The 22,118-nt window shown below is 36.8% G+C and overlaps 1 protein-coding gene and 1 long non-coding RNA gene across 2 annotated transcripts in view; one reads left to right on the plus strand and one right to left on the minus strand.

The window, feature by feature from the left end:
* The window catches only part of tcf3a (transcription factor 3a), a 33,218-nt gene extending 31,255 nt beyond the window's left edge, over positions 1-1,963 (minus strand). Inside the window, exon 1 of the mRNA XM_061732084.1 lies at positions 1,386-1,963. The gene's annotated coding sequence lies outside the window, so the exon portion shown is untranslated. The remainder of the gene's footprint in view (positions 1-1,385) is intronic.
* Positions 1,170-21,550, plus strand: LOC133452629 (uncharacterized). The gene is made up of 3 exons (XR_009783268.1): positions 1,170-2,050; positions 4,489-4,533; positions 21,141-21,550. It is a non-coding gene; the product is annotated as an uncharacterized LOC133452629 (long non-coding RNA).
* The last annotated feature ends 568 nt before the right edge of the window (positions 21,551-22,118 follow it).

The following is a 22,118-nucleotide window of genomic DNA, read 5'->3' on the forward strand; positions in this document are numbered from 1 at the left end:
TTCAAAAAGAAATAACTAGAAAAAAATGGAGAGCAAAAGGGTTTTAGTTTAATCTGGAAACTATTCCAGCATTGAACTTCAGGATAAAATATAGTACACCGTGTTTTAATTTCACTAGCAAATGCTTTACAGCACCATTTTCACCTGTAATACTGGTGTAAATGCTGTAAATACTGAGTCACGTCCCTGCCTTGTTTAGAAAAGAGTTAAGTAATGGCAAAAAACAAAGTCACAGCTTCATAAAACCACTCTGGAAGTATGAAAAGACTGCAAAAGGGCCTGTAAACAGTGGTAAAACATCTGATAGAGAAATGTGCAAATATTTAAAGAACAATACGTTGACAGCACATAATCTAGCAACTTCTGCCACTCAGTGAGCCGAGGTCAAAATGGGGGATAAGTGCTTCGCCCCTCCTAACCAATGGAAGTTGCATACGCTTGTCTCCAGCACCCCCACCTCTGGCCTAAAGAATTTGGAGAAAGGTTACACGGCTCAAACAACAAATACAACGATAATCCCTACCTGCAGTCAAAATAAAGCCGCAGTCTGGTTATGATCAACCTAAGTTTCAATAAAACCTTTGCGGGACATTTAAAAGGATCTAAAAACCTGTTGCCTGGCCCTCACGTCGAGCAGAAGAATTGAGCACTGATGAATACAAAGGCTCGGGCCAACAAAGTTTCAGCTGAGTAGTAGAAAAACCCAAAAAACACGGAAAATGCCCATAACTCTTACAGGAGCTGAAGTTATTAATTGGTAGCAATTGTTTTGGGATTAGGAAAGTCGGAAATGTGGCTATAGGCTAAGGTTAACGGGAAAAGCTGGGGTGGGGGTTAAACAATTAACACAAAAGTTGTGCTTTTCCAAAAAAAAAAAAAAAAGGACGGATAATTATTGCTTTTGTGGGTTACACTTACTCTACAAAGTCTAATACTACTTAAATACAGTTAAAATCCGGATAAGATTAGCTGGAGACTGACATTAAAAGAGCCAAGCGTTGTAAAATGAATTGCACAAAAGGCTTAAGTTTAGCACTAATACACAACCAGCATCGCAGTGAGACGGCGATGCCCCCGGGGAGCTGACTCGGTCTGGTTATGCTAATGTCCTGTACGGCTGGAGCCGAGTGAAGTGAACAAAGAAGAGTTTCCTCTCCCCGGGCCGGCGGCCGGAGCCCGGCCGGAGCCCGGCCGGAGCCCCGCGGGCTGCGGGGCTGCTGCTCCCCGGGCTGCGGGCCGCGCTGCACGGACACCCAACACCCACCAACCCCCGCTCCCCGAGCACAACTTGCACTGCGACGATTAAAACATAGTAATTACCACCACAAACACAAACCGTTACGTGTGGGGTTTTTTTTTTCTTCCATAAATGCGTCCACGTTTACCTGGGTTCAATGCTGTGGCATCCAGCAGCAGTGGAGGAGGAGGAAGAAGAAGAAGGGAAAACAAAGTTGGGGATAGATCCGCTCCCGCAGTCCGGTCCGCGGCTCGGCGAGGAGGAGGAGGAGGGAACACGGGATCAACTACTACTAGCGCTGGCGTCTTCGTCACGGAGCTGAAACCACCTCCCTCGTACGATTCAGAACTCTTCTACTGGGCCTGGGCTGCTTTTTTTTCTTTTTTTCCTCTCTCATTTAACAAAACTATAGCATTTCATTTTCCAAGTAGACATTTTAACAGCCTCCACATTGTCGGCTCCAATAAGATATCCCTCCGCAGCACAGCGCGCAGCCTACGGGGGTCATGGACGCTCTCTCTCTCTCACATCAACGGGTTTCAATTTCAACTAAAAAGACGGAGAAACAAAACGATTAATCCTTGCTCGACGACAATATTAATTTGTTGAGCAACGGTCGCAAACACGGCGAAATGTCACGGTTTTTGAAGTTGTAAACAAGTCTCGACACGGTCTTAGCGGCAAATTTATTGGGGATCTACGTCTAATCGCGGATGAGGACGGTGGAAAGCCCAAACAGAAGAGTGCAGCAGAAGATGGAACGATAATATCGGAGGGAGGACCAATCAGATGCCCCGACATTTTGATTGACAGGTGAGTCGCCCAATTATATTTCAGAGTCAAGCTTTTGGGTGGTCTACGTTTGCCTATGTCTTTCTAGCGTTTTAATTTTGTTCTCATACAGTACTTGCACAAAAAAAAAAAAAAAATGCATGTGACAAAAAGGGAGTCGTTGCTCAAGCGTACCAAATAAGATACGATCAATAGAAGGATTATCTAAATATGCCATGTGGTATTACTTAATACTCAGACACTAAATCTTGGCGTGACCTTGTCATATATAAATTCCTGCATGAATTATGTTATTTTAAAGGGCCCATATTTGTATTTATGATCTTACAAGATGAAGTGTTATAACACATTTGTCATGTCGATCTGACGAATAATTTAGCTTCAAGGGAGGAAAAAAAACGTATCTGAGAAAACATTACCATGACATATGTAAAGAAATTGAGTCAGCTTCAACCATATACATGTATTCTGAATACTTTGTGCTATCTGTGATCATATTTGACATGTTTTAATAGTTATCTTAAGTGTCCAACAGGTTTAACTTATTAATAAAGGAAAGGACAAAAATATATTAAAAATATAATAATAATGGTTGCACTATTTCCTTTTAGTACAAAGAAATCCAGAATTTTATAGTACCCTCCATTTCTTGAAGATCAAAAAAAAGTGCCATGTTGGGTGCTTTTTTTTGGTTCCTTTCCAGTAAAACACACAAGGCTGTAGTTAACACGTATTTTGTTTTGAGACTATCTAAAAAACCTCAACTGGTGTGGGGGAGAAACATCTGTGCTAGCCTTTACGAGAAAAATCAGCCATCCACTTTGTGGTTGCAAACCTGCACAAGCATACATGCACGCAATGCATTGCACACATGCAAAATCAAACATACACCTGTATGTGATTACTAGAGTTGGTCTGGCAAACATATGATTTGTTCAGAGCAGCATTAGGTTTTATTTATAAAAATCTGACTTCTAACATAAATATTTTCATTTGTAGGACTTTCACTGTTCTGTCTTACTTAGCCACAGGAACAGGGAATATATGTCAAGGATTGCTTTGTTATAGACCCAATGAGAAAAGCTTTAGTGGTGCAATTCAGCTTGGGAGCTCTTCAACAGCGCAAGGAGCATCCTGTCATTGTGAGCACATCAACCTCATTATGACAAAACTAGTTTCATGTCACAGATTCAGTGTGAAGCTCCTACAGTACACCTGGGGAAAGTTTGTGCATATATTCGCATGGAAGCGATCTTATCACTGCTCCTCGTAAAACATCAAACGCTGTTTGATGCGTTGCCTTTTCAAAAGTAGGACAAACAAGACAGGGGCAAAACAGCACTGAGGTTGAATAGCAGGGTGCAAGACAGAAAAAGGTTATATTTAGAGTGGAACTCCATTTTTCCCAACCCCAAAGTGTGTACCCACCTCTCCGCCCACTCTTTTCTGGGCTTTCTGCTCTTTTAGACACAAGCTCTAAGGTTTCGTAAATGGGTTACCCCCATGAAGCCACCCACGCATCAGGTACAGTATCAAAACCTGGGGCATCCTGTTATGACTTCTGGTTTCCTGTTTCCTGTAAAAAATATGTGCCCCCCCTCCCCCCAACCTCTTTGATAAACACACAAGAAAACTCAATTTTATACTCTGCAACTTGTCATATAGCAAACAGAGCAGGGCTGAGATCAGCCTAACTACCCATTTACAATAGTGTATCTACGCTTTAATGTTGGTGTTTTCAGTTCTGACTCCACCACATTTTGTAAAAAATGTTCCACTGTGAGTTAGACTGTATTTTGATGCATTTTTTTGTCCACTGAGAGCAAACCTTAATCTATTAGCAGTCAATCAAACCGTATAATGGCATTTAGTGACAAGAGCAGCTGTTTTACCCTATTCTTCGCATTTTATTTGTTTTCATTTCATGTGTAGATGTCGCCATTTCATATGCCAAGGAGAAGATGTACAAGTGCCCAGGGACCATTGAAACAACAATAAGAGCAGAATGTGCTCACGGATGAATTTTGGGTCCCTGTCTGGCAAATACATGAAATAATAGAGAAGACAAAAAGTATATAAGTACCCTTTCTGAAAAATACGACATGCTGTGCTGCACATCCACCATCATGATACCTGAGCATCTTTCACAACAGGGGTCAGCCACATCCTTCATAGAGAGAAGAAACCTTTTTAACTTCCTGTAGTGGATCTAGCATGCTGAATCCTCCACATGCATTGTTAATTGTTTTGATACAAAATGCAACACTAATATGTTTGTTGGTACTGAAACAGAATTTCTGCATACCAATTAAATGCATTTTTCAAACAAGATGCTTTTTTTTTTTTTACTACTTTCAGGTGGCAATGTCACATTTTTTTTATTTTTAAATATGAAATAACCAGCAGTAATGTTTGGTAATATTTGTAATAATCAAAATGTTTTCTCTACTGTTCCATAGGGCCTTCTCACTTTAGACAAGTCACACACCGCTATCCTCATCTTGGTAAGAAAATGAGAAAAGCACAATACCATCTTGTACTTTTTCCTCTTTTTTAGCTCATCATCCCCTCCCCCTTTCTTGCAGATTGGAATTCATTAGCAATCAAAGAGCAACTGACAAACACCCAATCTTAATTGCCTTCTCATTTGCATATTTGCATATTAATGACTGCAGACGTTGCTGTTTTTCTGCAGCAGTTCTCCCCCTCCCATCAGTGTAGCTCAGACTTCGCCACACCATATACTGCAACATTTCATTGTTCTGTACTCAAAGTCCCACACTTCCAGCACACAGCTGAATGATATGTAAGGGAAGACCATGTTACTACCACTACATAAACAAGCAATGCAGATTGTTATTTTGCTTTTATTTTAGGTAGACAGATGAATTTCAGCAGTGCCAAAACTTTACCTTGTGTCCCATGAATATTAGGCTTTCCATTTGTGTATCTGGTTTTTTAATTGTATACACAATGTATTTTGACATTCCTGTTTGGTAACATAGACCCCTTAAGTCACTTGTACCTGAGGTCGTCAGTGAGATGTATCCACAGTAAGTACCTCATCTACTGCCTCCTTCTGGTGAGACAACTGTAAGACAGAGATCAGGCAATTCAAACAATTAAATGATAAAGATAAAATTCTTACAATTTATTGACCAACAGGATTCTATAAAGAATAAGCACTGAACATCATTAACATAAAAATATAAAACATAAAATAAAAAAAAGATCAAATGCTCCACACATTACATTTATCACAGATAAATGCAAAAGGCAGCGTCTGCCTACATACAATCAGATGGCATAAAACAAGGAAAAAACTTCTAAGCCATTAGAAAGAACTGAATGTAGGAAATAAGAAGTTAGTTTGTTTTAAATATTTGTAATCTTTATATTATATTTGTCCATGAAGGTTCTGCTATAATGTTTTGAACATTGTGATTCACCTCAATGTTATTTAGTCATACTAAGAAAGGTCCTACACATACAAAGTCATGTCTCACTGGATAAGTTCAGAAAAAACGTCTTTTTACACGTTTTAATGTATTTTTAAAACAAATATCAAACAAATCAACCATGGTTTCCCATGTGGTTGTATCAACCACTGATAAATTCATGTTTTTGATTGGAGATCGGAGCTTCCAACTCACCTTTGTGCACTTGACTTTTCCACACTGAAATACCTCCAGATTTTTATATTGTGGTTAATTATACTAAGGAATAACTATGCAGATATATAAAAATGTCTTTGAGGGAAATTGTTTTCAATTCATACTTTACACATTTATTGACACATTAAAAACCAGCTGCCATATATGTTTACTACTCAAAGGCTCAGCTTGTTATTGCTGTTCTTGTCATGATAATTACACAAAAATGTGATATCTAAAACATCAAACACAGATGATTCAAATCTTTAGTCTTTAGAGTCCCACTTTATTTTTTATGTGGCAAACAAGGCGTTTACAGTATTGAATTTGTAGGCAGCAGCTTCTCTGTTTTTAACATGAGTTGTACACGTTGTCCACTTTCAGTCGTGTGTGTAGGAGGGCTGGATTGGTTCAGCTCTAGGGTTTTACAAAGCCAGCCAGCAGAGTCAACCTCCTCTGCTGAGGGCTGCTCGATAACCTTGTGATTCTGCAGTACACCGGGATCACATATAAAGACCACACCAACAACATCATAGTTGAACTTGAAAGTTAGCAGTCTTGTCTTGGAGGGATTATATTTGTCCTGCTTGGACATTGCCTGTTGTGTGCCCCAGGGATCAGTTTTGGGTCCAATATTATTTATTCTTTATATAGATAACATTTGTAAGGTACTATATCTTCAGAATTCAATTTTTTTTATCTTCAGAATTCAAGATTTTAAGGGAGCTACTGCGGATGGCTACAACAGAAATGCGTAAATTACCGTCTGTGATTATATTCCTCTTTGGTAGAATTTCTAGGGTTCAATAAAATAAGGCTATGTCAAGAGGGCTGCTGAAAGAAACACACACACGCACCCATGCACACAAAAAAAACTCTGTTTCAAGATAAAATGCATATATATTTGGCTTTTAGGTTTTGCCAAACTTGGCATTAACATAATGTACAGTATATGAAGGTATATAATAAATGTTAATAAAACTAAATTCATGTAATGTGATAATTGCAAAAAGACTACTTATGTACAGATTCATATTGATGGTGTTGACATTGAAAGGGTTCATAAAAATACGTTTTTTGGTGTGACAATAGAGGACAAAATAAACTTTCCAGAAGCATTGCAGTTCTGAATAAAGCAAAACAAATTCTGGAGGACAAATCACTCCACGTTCTTCACTGTTCATTAGTTTAACAATATTTAAGCTACTTTGCAAAGTTTTGGGGCAACACATATAAATGTACACTATCAACACAAATTAGACTGCAGAAAACAGCAATAATGATCATTCATACCGGTTTTAGAGATCATACAAATTCACAATTTTTAAAATTAGGATTTTCTACCCTATGATCTGGTATATTTTCAAACAGCGGCATTGATGCATCGGGTAACGAACAACCTATTCCTAAACAATATTCAGAAACAGTTTTTTCGTAGAGATGGGGGATATAAACTGAGTCGGGAATTGATATTTAAAAATGTTTTTGTCTTTCTGTCTGAGAAGTGAAGCTGTGGAACAGATTTAATGTAAAAATAAAGCAATGTCCAAGCATGAACCGGTTTAAAAAGCAGTACAAAAGTATGATTTTCACTATAAACTAGGATGAAGAAAGCCAATAACTCCATGTAGAGGTCAATAAATATGCATAAAGGTGAATTTATATGTATGCATGTTTATGTATATGCATATGTATGTATATATGTGTACCGGTACATGTATAAATGTGTATCTGTGTATATACTGTATATATTGTTATCATAGAAATTATGTATCATGGTAAAACTCCAGCAGGAAGTGAAAGAAGATTATTAATTAGTGAAGAAGGGGTAGGGTTACATAAGCTTTGCTTATCCTTGCTCCTTTCCAAACAGCTTGTTGTTGTTATTATCTTTATTACTATTATGATGTGTTCAAAATAAAGCATTCATTCATTCATTCATTCATTCATTCATCCATCCATCCATCCATCCATCCATCCATCCATCCATCCATCCATCCATCCATCCATCCATCCATCCATCCATCCATCCAATATTCATAAATAAGAGAATGTAACCACAAATGTGGTTTGATTGAGGTACATGTACTATGATAACAACTACTCTTTGTCTCAGATTTCCATCACACACAGTAAGGAGCAATGACAATTTTCAAAATGTTGACACCGTATTTGACTACAACAGACTTCAAACAATTCTTTATTGATCATGTGTGCATGAAAGTACAATGTGCAGTTAAATACATGTTTTGTGTGCAATTAAGGAACATTAGGCAATAAATGAAGCCGACTTACAAATAAAATATACAATTTATCTAAAGGAAAAAAGATCAAAACCAATAGTAAAATCATCCACAGAGTTTACATTCATTCAAGTGCCACTGATCAGATCCAAGCACTGATGCACCACATGTGCCTCCCATTAGAAGGAAGAGAAAAAGAGAGAAAAAAAGCAACATGGTGGGTGATCTTTGCCATATACTTCATATACAGTCTGAGTGACAATTTGCATTCGGATGACACTCCTCCGCCCTATAAGCAAATACACGATATCTGCTTGCGTAGACAAAAATACATTGCTGCTTATTACCTGGAGGAGGCAGCAATGCACTAAATCACAGCTAGTTACCTAGAAGAAGAAGAAAAATCTCCTGCCAGAAACTAAAAGATAAATAGGGGCAGATAAAACAACTTATATGGTACAAAAAAAAGAAAAAAGCTATTTTCCTTGAAATGGCAAAATGTCTCAGTTTCAACATGTTTATACTCTATTGGAAATAAAATAGGGCTGTATGAGAATTGCATGTGATTGCCTTGTGTTTGTATTTATATTTTACACAGCATCCTAACTTTTTTGACAGATATTTAAACTTTCAATACTTTTACTGTGTAAGCTTTGACAGACTGTATAAGATACAGCTGCCAGGTCGAACGTTGAAGATTTAAACAAACGTAAAGTATTTAGTCTCTTCTGATTATTGAAGTGTCACCAAAGGATGCAGCTCAAGAAGGCACTGAACAACTAAAACACACACATTTCATGGAAATGTTATCTTTGTTTTTATAAAAAAATTGTCATTCAGAATACCACCCTGACTTTTTCTTTGTTCAGTTCATGAAAAAAATAGTTTAATCCAGAAACAACAACAAAAGAAGAAAAGGAAAAAAGAAAGATAGATTCCTTTAGTTTAGACGGTCCACATCCAGTCAGCTGTTGTTAATGGCTGACCAGGCAATTAGCCGGTTATGGTGTATGGCTTTAAAACCTCTACAAAGCAGAAGATAGCAATCCAGTGGAGAAACGGTTTCTATCCACCCACATCACAACAAAGGGAGATATAATGTTGGTTCAAAACCACAACGCTACAAGCTGAATAACACTATCTTGGGAAAGGATTGAGTGATGACAAATCTCCCAGAATGACGCTCTCTTCTACAGACTGGAGCCTACTAACCGTGTTTCCAGAGGAGGCCTGTTGGAAACTTGCTTTAACTTCTCTTGTCAGGACTGCATGACCGGAGCAGTGTGGCTGTGGTGCTTTATTGGGTGTTAAACCGTTGAGTGATGGTGTCAATACAAGCTGTTGAAATCAGGAATTGAATGATAGAGTATTTCAGTAGTCTTTGGTATCAAAGCAGTTGGATCAATACCAAAAGGGCATTTATTTATAAAGTAATAAAAGCAGTGCATGTGTAAATGAAGCTGTAAAGAGGTGGTAAAGAGGTGTTACGCTGTAGGACACCACAGATTATGTCCTTTATGAATGAATAGTTATCAAGCAAATTTAAAATAACAGAAAGGCATGATTTTGCTTAACTTCCCAAATTATGAGGATAATATACCTAGCTTTTCAAAATTCACAAGTTAGCTCTGTCGGCAGGACTTTTGAGAAGACAAAAGGAACAATACAAGGAGAGCTTTTCATCCACTAAGTTTGGAAGGAGACAATAAAAGTTTATGATTTAATTGTCAAAATACAGGAAACAGAAGATTTGTAAGCAAGTCATATTTTGAATCTAAAATGTTGTCTCACCACTTAGTAGCACAATCTTGAAACTTATTGGTGAAAACAGCATGGGTTAGTTTAGGAGGAGGCTGAAATGGAAACGGTTAAATTAAAATATTACGTTGCCAAAAGAAAGCATCAGCATGATAGAATATTCTGCTATGGACAACTTTGAAGATGTTAACCTCATTAACTAGTCTAATAGTTTACAGATCGCCAGTACAGGACCATGGCCTGGGGGGGAAAAAACATGATCTCATTAGCTTAATATAATAAACAACTACAGCAGGAAACTCAGTTTGAGACATTTTTATTTACAAAAAGGAAATATCCCTTTGTGGTATCTCATCTCAGGGTGGATAGGGTAGCTAGTCAGAGGGTGAAACTCTTATGTCAGGGTGAGTGAATTCAAACAGTGCTACCTGGAGTGGCTGGTGTGTAAATTTGCCTAATGCACATTTAAACAAGCACCTAAAACGCTTTCCATATATGTTGCATCCGGTCGACAACTCCACTAACAAACTCATACTCCATACTTTGCAGAATAGAAGGTTTCCTGCAATCTCTCTGCACACAATTAGCAATTAATTAAACACATAATTAGGAACTGATGCTGGTCATTTACTAGTTTGACATAAGATCCTTGAGCTGGGCTTAAATTTGTGACAGTGAATTAGATTATTCCTTACAGTTAACAAAAAGATTAAAAAAAATGTTACTGTAACTTGAGCAAGAAGCTTTACTTATAAATATTGAAATGTTTTATGGAATGTGACAGATAAACAAAGAAAAATTAAAGCATTTGTTTGAAAAGGCACATCGTCAGTCACTTTCGACCTATTATTATTGAAGTAATTGATAATTTCGAGGACTTTAGTGTTACATGTGTGTCACAAGTGCCACAATAAAGTGCTGCAATTGGAAACAGTCTCTCCTTGGTTTATAAAGGCGGGGACAACAAACAAAAGGGTACTGTCCACAATTACAACCCTGTTACCCAATGAAAAAGGATTTCCCTTAGTTAACATTCAATGAACACACACACTCCTCCATATATGGAGGAGTGTGTGTGTCTATAGGCATTTCTGGGCAGAAAGTTAAAATACTTCACAAGTGATGTTAGAATAGAATATCTTTTATCGTCATTGTTACAAGTAAATGTGCCTCCCCATCTCTACATCCATCCATGAAAATACAATAAAATCGGTAAAAAAAAAGAAAAAAAAAGGTATAAAACAAGCAGAAACCCATCACTCACAAACAAGTGTACGTTCTGTAATTGCTCTGGTGACTGCGATTGGATAAAATCTGTTTTAGAACCTGTTTGTCCTTATTTTAATTGTTCACTACCGTCTGCCTGATGGCGACAGTTCAACAGAGAGTGTCTGGGCTGAGAATTAACCTTGATGATGTTGTGTGCCTTTTTGAGGCAGTGGGAACTGTGCAGTACGGCGATCTGAGCTTTTTTCCGTGGCCCTCTGGAGCGCTTTCGTCTGAGCTACTGTGCAGCTGCTAATGTTTATTTTTATGTTATACTTTAGCACTTTGAGCAAATTGAATGTTTATCCAACATGACTTGGTGAAGTTTGGATTTTTTGATTAGTAAATTACATTAATGTCCTTTGCCAACTTGTTTAAATGAAAGGTTACACTGCAGGTGGCTTGTTGTATAGGATGTTTTAATTGTTGGGCTACAACATTGATTTTTTTTTGCTACATATTTTTCTTCCAAATGATCTCAGTGTTACAGGCAAAGTAAACTAACAAAAAAACAAAAACACATGGTCCAGATCAACATACCAACACTTAAAAAAAAATATCTTTATCACACTTATTTTTAATAAGTAAGCACTCAAAATTCTGTATGTAGACAGATTTTACCATCACAACATTTCCATTGCTCCTGTCTTTCATGGCTTATAGGTGAAACCACATATTTTAAAATTGTGTCAGTCATTAGCTTTATTAAAATTCCAATCCTTCTTTGCATGATTGGGTGTTTCTTTCGTGGGTTTATGAGAAGCCTCTCGTGTCTGTTACAAAAAAGAGGAAACAAATTCAGAAGCCAATAATTTTAAATGACCTTAATGTGAAAACAACATTCAGAAACAAGCTTGAAACTTGTCAGGGCGGATGGTCTATGTGTGTGCATGTTAAGTGGTTTATAGAGCTCAAGAGAGTAAACGGAAGAGTGGATGTGACAGCTAATACTTGGGTGAGTCTCCCACATAAACAAATGTCCTCCAGGTATACTTAGCAACCTGTTCACATATTTTATTTATATATATATATATATATATATATATATATATATATATATATATATATATATATATATATATATATATATATATATATATATATATATATATATATATTATTATTATTATTATTATTATTATTATTATTATTTTTTTTTTTTTTTTTTTTTTTTCTAAATTCACAAATGATTGCTTCTTAAACTGTAAATGCAAAGCAGCATTTCAACAACCTCTATCTCACTCACACAAATACACACCTTTAATCGGTCCCCTACCCTCTTAATAGACAGACAGACAGATGGAGTCAATATGACTATGCATCTGAGAAAAGCTCATTGTTTGCTTTGAGCTTTTTTTTTCTCCAAGAAAGCACCAAGCAAATAATAAAGCAATTTCAATCTGCCTGTTACCAATGCAGACATGGAGATAGAAGATCTCACACTATTACAGTACCATTATGATGAGAATACAGGTGCGCTACAAATTAGGAGCTGTAAATTAGACCAAGATGTTGTTACATTTGGTTTTCAGAGTGGAAAAAAGAAGCATTTGGTGTCCATTAGAGTATTTCATATATTTTCAATATTAGCCTAATAGCCTAAAAACCTGAAATGACCCAACTTTGCCGTGAACACATTGTGAAACATACAGCACTTAAATTGCATGTGAATGTCCACTCTTTTGGTAAGCTGCAGAGGTTGCATATATTTTAAATCCAGACATCTTAATAACATAAATGCAAATACATTTAATTTATAATTTTTGATTTCATAAATAATATTAATGTTTTGCCGACACATATATGCTACACCAGCCTTATAGTGGGATGTTTTGCATGTGTATTTCCCTGCTTATTTCTCTCAGCCATTGCTGTGGGATTTCCTCTCAGCAGGTGGCACTCTTGCTTACTTCTTTAGAGCCAGCTGTTGGCAAACAAAGGCTGTATCTGTCTGGGCTGATGAATTTCCTTCACACTACAACAGTGCAAGGGAGATGGAAACACAATAAGTCCACTGTACCAGTATATTTGATAAAAACAGAGATAAAAGCTCGCAACCTCTCAACTTCTGTGATAATTACTTTTATTTGGTTTTTGTTTTTTTAAATCTTGAAAAATCTTAATCTGTTATGCCCTGTAATGTACTGGCGACCTGATCAGAGCGTACCCCCGTCTTTTGGCCAGGACAGCTGGAATAGGCTCCAGGAGATCCCAGTGACCATGAAAAGGAAGCGGGGGGTTTATAACAGATGTGTGTATATTCTCTTATGACAAAAAAACACAGATTTTAGGTTGTGAAAGAAGAACATTTTAGTCATAAACTTGCTAAAACAAGTTGCAAAGGATATTTCACTGTTAGAAGGATCGATGGATTAAAATAAATACTGGCAATGTTTGGTAGCAAATTAAAAAAAAAACAATGCTTGAGAATCTCAAAGAACTAGAAATCACCTGGACAGGAATTGTTGAGGAAGCAAAATAATCTTAACAGCCTCCATTAGGAGACACAAGCTGTGACACTTGTTTGACTGCTGACATTCTAGGAATCTTGAACTATTGTAGATTATTAGTTCTTTTCTCAAGATAAAAAAAATTGTAAATAATTAGACAATTGTAATGCTTTAACAAAATGAAAATGAAAAAAAATATATTATAAATTAAAACTACCCATTTGGACATCAGTTCAACTTCTCCTCTGAGTTCTTTTGACAGAGATACAGGAATTTTGGTCAAGTTGGGCAAGGTTTCCAGTGTTTCACTGCACACTGGTTTCACCTCTATTGCATCCTGTATTAAACAAAGCAGCCCACTTTACACTGACTACTACCAGTTGACACCTCGCTGAAATAAGAAGAAACCTATAGGCCACACACACCAGGTTCATCAAGCTGTACTTGAGATCTGCTTTATATGCATCCCAGGCTGCAAAAACTCACAATGAAAGCAAAAGCGTATCCATGATCTGCAGCTTCAAAACAGTGTTGCTGAAACAGCAGCAAGTAAATATGTTTGCTTATTGTTATCTATATTTTTGTATTTCATTATTTTGCTTTCACGCCATGATTGCGTTCATTAAAAAATCTTTACATGATGGATTCATCTTATTTAACTTGTTAATGTAAACAAAAGTAATCAATTATATATATATATATATATATATATATATATATATATATATATATATATATATATATATATATATATATATATATATTGAGTGTATGTATTTTAGCCCTTCATGCTAAAGAATTCATGTTTTCAGTATTTTTCCCAAGGAGAGAAAGTATGGACTACAGTATGTATTTTATTTTATGATATACGGTTGTCTAAGTAGTACTTTAAAGGAAAAGAAAGTGTTCATAATAAAATAAAATAAACAAACTATTAAGATACAAATAGAAAATACAATGATAATATACGTGGTAGACCAAGTTAGTGATGTCCAAATTATTCCATGGAGTACTGCCATATCCTATATAACTGCCATATAACATGAAATATAATATAAATGTGAGCTGGGACATCTTCCTCACAAATGAACTTTGACTAAATTATTGAATATCAAATATAAAAGAAAACTCACAATGTCGTTTTTTCCATCTTTTTCTCTTTCTCCCTGTATTAAACAACATTTTCAAAGGTGTGTGTCGGGGTATTTTTCCTTACTCTGATAAAAACAAAATAATAATACAAAAGAGGGAAACTGAACCAGGCACCTCTTTGTCAAACAACTGCTCCTTTGACACAGGCTACATTTTTTCCCATTAACCATTTTACATTAATCATTGTCAGAAGTAATTGTAATATATTTGAGATGATTGACGTGGTCTGAGGCTGTGTGGATGACAAAATAAGTAGTATTAAGTGATGTTCATTTTTTCTATTTCAAATAGTTTTGAACTTATGGGTGGACTGGTTGTTGTTTCAACGTTGTGCGTTTGAGTAGTTTACCTGAGTAAATGTGACATCTGGCCTCTGTGTACCCCTTTTCTACAGCCCACCGGTAAAGAGGGAGAAAACGCGTTGGAAAAATTATTTTTGTTGGTATTGTTAGTTGACAACATTAAGAGAGGTACACATGACACAATATGATTAGTTAAAAAAGGACTCCAAAGCTCTTAAAAAAACAAAACAAAGAGCAACTAGACACTTCTGGAGTAGATGGACTTTCTTTTTTTTTAAAGTAAATTTTGCAAATAGGACAATTGGTTTTCAAACTTTTTTGTGGTAAATCTGCCTACATAACCTGAACAACATGACCGTTTTGATCCGTTATACACTGTGAGATGAGAAGCAATAAAACAATAAGTATCCTAGTTGAAATTCATTGAATTAAAGGTCAGTTCTATGCCATCAGCACTTGTTATGGATCCACTGGGCCGCAGTAATGTACAGATCCTGCTCTTTGTAAATATTGAATTTTTTAAATTGATGTGTTTTGAGGTTGTTCTTGCAATGTTGTTCCCATTGTTTTCTATATTTGGCTCTAAATGCCCAAAAAGGGTAAAAGAGGATTGAAGGTGAAGTGCCCCCTGCCACACCTTTCTTATTAATACTCTGAGAAGAAATGAAAAAGCTTTTTGAGAAATGTGATAAGCTGAAAGCCTTACTCAGCCAAACGACAGATCCAGGCATTGTAGTTGCATCTGCCACACCCAAAACCGCATCCCTGGCTTCCCTTCCTCATCTGTCAGGTTAGTGTCAAAGTTGAGATGTAAATCCATCAGTTCATTATCTTTTTCCGCTTCTTCCTATTCAGTATCACAGAGGTCTGCTGGAGCCTACCCCGACTCTCTGGGCGAATCTCTGAACCGGTTGCTGGTCCGTCAAAGGTTAATGTATAAATTAATACTGCTAAACAAAGGCACAAATGATCCCCAAAAAATAACTGAGGACGGTTCCTCACTAATGCGCTTAGTCCTAATTATTTACACTGAAAAATATGATGTACCGTAGTAGCTTTATTTCTCCATCTGCCTGATACTGTATGTCCTGAGAGGATTTGAAGGATGTAATTCCCCCTCTTCACGTGGTGTGTTAAAATACTTTGAAACTCTTCTGAAGTGTGTTAGATTCAAGATGATTGATAAGTCAGAATGGTTATATCAATCACTGGTGTGAAAGCCAAAAATGAAATAAGCCACTTTTTTATTCTTTTCTGAAAATTTGACATGAGTTTCCTAATTCAAACCCTCTCATTTAGCACAAATTGTAGATTATTTTTACTTCTTTGCCCATATCTAAAATTATAATAATATGATGATATGTAAGATGACTGTCCCATTTGATTTATCACTTTTTTTTTACAGTGAGTAAAACATTTACCAACAGGATCATCCAAAAAGTTAGAACAACAAAACAAAAACATGTCTGTTTTCTTTTAATTAAGACTGAGATTATGAAGTGATAAAAAAAATTCAAAAGTCTAAATGTTCTTCGTCCCCCTTCCTTTACTTCATACCAAGAAAAATGAGTCGTGATTTCTTTCACACTGAGAAACTAAGAGGTTTTAGATTAAGTGAAAGTGAAAGGAAAATGTACAGATTCATCAAGTTCCAGCATTTTGAGTTTAAGGAATAATAACAGATGATGGTGTCCAGTTCTTAGTTCTGCTCTAGCTATGACACAAAAAATAATATACATTTTATTGTTAATTTTTGATTCGGTGTTACAAATAAAAATTAAAATGTATAACAGCTAGGACTAATGTGACCTCTTTGTACGTGTGCGCTGATATAAAATACAACAAACACCCTTCCTGAAAGACACAACTGGGTCCTAAAGGACTGTGATGGAAGAGTTTATACATTTAAAATGGACTGTTACTTTCACTGTCACATCTCATTTAGTGTTTCACCACCAACCAACCCTTACTGGGGTTAAGGTGTCCTCATCACAAGTATGTACTGAAAAAGAAACAACTTTCTGTTCATCAAAGAATCACAGTTACATTCAATGTTTACTTTGTCAGGGTTTCGAAGTTTGATGACAGACTTTCATGGATTATTTTCATATCGGGGCTCAGTTGTCAGACAGCCATTAAAATGCAGGTCCTGCTTATTTCAAGGCTTATTGGAACGAATGGAGAAGGCTTTGGGGAAGTTGTGAAGAAAATTAATGAAATCCGGCTTCTTTACCCCGTCATCTCTATCTGAGTGACACTCTGTTCTTCCATCCTTCTATCTATACTACCATTTTCTCATTTCATATCTCACACCTGCCTCTCTCCTACTGTTCTTGTGCTACCACACCTCCAACCCCTTTCAGAGTCACACTCTCACTCAAATGAATATGAAGATATTGACAAGTGATAGGCCGGGGAGGAATAAATCATCAACACGGACCAGAAAAAGGGAGGGGCACGAACGGAACTGCTCCTTGTGGACTTTGGGGTTTCCTTGTCAGCTTTCTTGCCTGTAAGGACTTTAATTGTGCCCTATTTATCAACACATCACATTCAAGGAAGAGACAGGATGGAGAAAGTCATTGAATATGTAGATTTATAGACACTATAACACCTTTAAAAATGAGGATACCTTAAAATCTGTAACAGCAGTCCTCACAGCACACACTGCTCTGTGTAAACTGACTGAAGTGCTGCAAACAATGTGCAAACGGCTAATCGGACAATATTCAAATTAAACAGATGAGGGTACAGAGAGGGCAAATGATAGCCAATCATTGAATTGCTTTTCTGTCCTCCAGCAAAAACTGACCTCTTGACCCTGTATAACGACCCTCAGGCCAAAGGTCACCTCTGCATGGGTCACAGGGCATGTTCATGTGCCGGCCAGAGAGGCATTGCCATAGCGACAGCTCTGACCAGAGAATGTGACGTTCAGGTGGAGAAGGATGGCTGCTGCTGCACTGGCACTGATGTGAAGGTGCTTCACGTGTTAAGCAGCTTCTTGATGCGGTGGAAATAAACAGTAGATTGAGTTAACTGAATTTTGAGTTTTTCCTTTTTACTTTCCTTTTACTCTTCTGCGTCCATTTAAGAGTTATAAATACCTTCTGTGTGACTTGTTTCCAATAGATTTTAAATGTATAACAAATGTTAACTGTTTAAAATTAAAGCCAGTGGCTCTAAAAGGTTTCAGCCTGTGACATCTCTCAAAAAATGTGGGCGCCACCTGGAGCATTTTATCACATTTATATCTTTAAAGCAGAAGAGCATTTACAAGATGATTGTATTCAAATCCCACTTGAAGATTGAAGAAGTACGAACATCTAATATTTCACATAAATAAGGTAGGATTACATTTAAGTCCAAAACATCAGTGAAATTTATGCAGTTTCTTTCCTTTCAGATTCATATTTTTTTCCCCCGATTTACTGGGTTGTAACATTTTAGGATGCCCGATGGACTGCTCACTGCGCTGTACATATGCTCATTAAACACAGTGAAAGGCTGCCTGACTCTGAATCAGAGCCTTTGTTTTATTAAAAACAGTAAACAGCTGTTTTGCCATTTCTTGATACAGTAAAACAAATACAAATAAAATAACAAATAGTCAATAATAAACAAAAACACACATAAAAATAAGTATAAAAAGTTGAAATTGTGCTTGTTTGCTGATCATTTGAAATAGTATATATAGTAATATTTGCCATTTTTAAATAATTAACATTTTAAAATTTGATGTGATATTCTTATAATGTGGTATGGAAACTTGACCAAATGAATAGCTATTTCTCAACTAATTTTACTACGACCTTTAAAAATAGATTAAATCAGTAAACTTCAATTTTTAGAAAAACCCATATTGTAAATTATTTGTATTATTTGCATCGTATAAGTATTTTACCACTCATACCAGTGAGCTTCTTCTTCTTTTCACCCTCTCTTATATATTTATATGTAAATTTTATACCACAAGTTTGTTGTTCCCTATAGTGACAGTTCTCATGCATACTACAGCATTAACGTTCATGTTAACATAATATATCGTGGCCATCGGTAAAATAATAACATACATTTTTTTTAAATTTAAGAAAATAAACTCTTATTTTCTTGACTGTCAAGAGGATTGCTGCAGAAGAAAAGTGTCATCAAGGATTTGTGCTGGCCGTTGTTGCCTCGGCGACAGCCTCTTCACCTGAGTTACCCCTCCAGAAAGAGCAGAAATGTATATATTATTTTAGTGATTGTGTCAGCCAGAATACAGGCTTCCTATAACCCTGACATTAGATGTTATTATATATCTCTATTATATAGCACAATATTGCCTTATATTCACCTATAGATCCTACCTCATGAACCAACGTTAACTACAAACTGAACAACATCAGCAAGTTACTGCAAGATCATTCTTCAGCTCTCTTATGACCATTAGATTAAGTGCATCTACTGAATCATTCTGGATGGGATGTTGTTTGCAGTCAATATATTTGTGATCTGCACATCTTCTAACCAGAGCCACAAGCTGCTCAATATGTTCATGGACTTGCTTCATTTCGGGGTTTCCAATCAAAACACCCGCTGATAGAAATCACCTTATTTATCATCATGAGATTATCATTTGTTATGTTAAATATGTAATGGTCAAAATATAGCTAAATTAATGTTTTTTATGTATTGTAAGTTTTGGGTGCTTGAAGGTAATGGTGCTTTCTCAGAAGGGGGAGACCGCATTATAAAAAGAAAGAGCTGAAGGAAGCAGAAAAGGGTAGCGCGTAGCTAAAGAGCTGGACTCAGACAAGCAGGCCAGCGGCTGAAGCATTAGGAAAAAATGTCAAATAATCTTCCCATTTTGCATTTATTCAGGTTAGATTAACAGTGTCTTGAAATGGCTGCACTTGTCCCAGTTTATGTCATTTTAATATGTTTAGAATGAATATTGAGAGACAACTATGAAAAAAGACATGAAAATGTTTACTTTAATTTTATTTATGTGCTAACATTGTCCAGCTGCACAGAAACTACAATGTACAGATTGTTTGATACAGCGTCAGTGTCAGTGTCAGTGCTGATACCCTGCAAGGAAGCTGTTTTTTAAACATTGATACAAAACGTTATACTAACATGCACACATTCCAAGCTCAGTCTTAAATGAAATCAAATTCTTACACTATGAGAAACTGAATGTCTCTCAGAAATATTTAAACTTATCTGTCTTCCAGCAATCAGGTAAGTTCTCAACAATCTGTCTTTATATTCCCCTCTCCCCTCTCCAATGCTCTCTTCTGAACAATCCGCCCTCTTTATTCATCATATGCCCTGTTCTTGTCATGACCCAGCAAAAATAAAAAATAAATAAATAAAACAAACGAAGCCACCCACAAATCCAGGGGTGTCAACCAATGGTACAGCAACGGCAGCAGCACATAACAACTAAAGCAGCCCAGGTAGGACAGGTTTGAGAACTCACATCCAAGCGCTGGACCCAAGATACCGGTATGTCCTAAGCAGCATGGGTACTTTTTCCAAAAGGATGCTGCCAGACCTCAATGAGAAGGCCCGAGCAGGGCTCAAAGAAAGGATTAAGACTTTTCCTGCTGGTTGTCTCACAACTGACATCAAACACAACCACAGGCTACATGCCAGTGATTACCATTATATCCAGGAATGCAAAGTACATTCCAACTTATTGGATTGCTTCAGTGTGACGGAGCAGCACACAGAAGGCACAAGAATTAAGCTCTGTGGCACATGAATGGGGCATTGAAGGAAAAATTGCTGCTTGTGTAACTGATAATGCAAGTAAATGGTTATGGCTGTACACGAGGTGCTGAGGTGGAACTGTTTGATATTTTGCGCATACCGGTATCCTTAACTTAATAGTCAGGAATGCAATCCAATTGCCTGCAATGCAAACATTACACAAACGGTGAAGAACATCAATGCAGAAGCAAATACATGCAGAAGTAAAGTGGCTTCTGAAAATCTGCAAGAAGTGCAGCAGCAGATGAGACAAACCCTTCTGTGGCCTAAACAAGCTGTTTTTACATGATAACATTCAAGATTGTACTTGAAAGCGAAATGCTTCTTAATCAAAGAACCCTCTACCCTGGCCCCGGTTAACCTGCAGCTGCCAGCGTTAACTCTGGTGGAGTGGATGACTGAAAGAGGCCTGCAACATGTGAAACCCCTTGAGGAGGTCACCGTGGAGGTGACCTTTATAAATCAATGGTGCTGGGCAAGTGCAGGATCAGTCAGGGGCAGCTCACACATGTGCTTTCCATTCGCAGCCGAGATGCAGAAGGGTGAACATCTCAGAACCTGACTGGAGCTGGGGAGGGCTGCTGCATGAAGACTGAGCCACCTGAGAGCGATTTCCGACAGCCGAGAAGTCCACAGCACCATCTGCTGCTTGCTGAGAAGAGAAAGAACGATACCTGAGTCTCAAAGTCTTAAATAACACCTGAAAATGTTGCCAAATTTGTCGCTAGTTGGTAAAGGGGGTCTTAAAAAACCCTTACACTGACTCAGAGAGGTGTTTAAAATACTTTTGAGTACACACTCTGGGCCGTATAGGCCTTATACAATTGGCTTTAGTATTAGGCCTATGATTTGAATGAACTAGCTTTTACCTGCAAGAGTTACATAAACAAAGTTATTTTTATTTAGACAAAATTAATCAGGCTATTCTTACTGAAATTAAATTGCCATTTCATGGATATTTTTGTTTGTGTACTTATTGTATTTTTCTTTGTTTCTTTTACCTTTTCTTTTTTCCTTTCTATTCTTTTGCTATTGACTAATTTGTTTTGGTGATTTTGTATTGAGGGGAGGATTTTTTATAAGCCCTTCGGGCTTCTTTTCCTCTCCTGCACAAATTATTTGTCCTTGTATGATAAAAAAAATGATTGTGTTATCACTGTGCAAAAAATAAATAAAATAATAAATAAATAAATAAAGTGCACAATTTGACCCCTATTTATTATTTATTTTCCTATGTGATTTAAAAGAAAGTGTAATGGCTTCAGGACAAAAAAAATAGCTGCCCAGACAAAGAATCTCAGGCTGCAATGAGACGATATGAGAACTGGTCAACTGTCAGGCAGCACAATTAGAAAACCCTCCGGACAGATCAAACGTTTCCACGTACTTGCTGAAACCACCCTTTTGGACCAACATTCAAAAAGCCTGTATTTGTAAATGAACAGAGGAGATTGTATCAAGCGTAGTGATTGCAATGGGCTGCAAACATGGATTTGGATATGCCG

The sequence above is a fragment of the Cololabis saira genome, chromosome 10 (genome assembly GCF_033807715.1).
Source record: "Cololabis saira isolate AMF1-May2022 chromosome 10, fColSai1.1, whole genome shotgun sequence".
Lineage (NCBI taxonomy): Eukaryota > Metazoa > Chordata > Actinopteri > Beloniformes > Belonidae > Cololabis > Cololabis saira.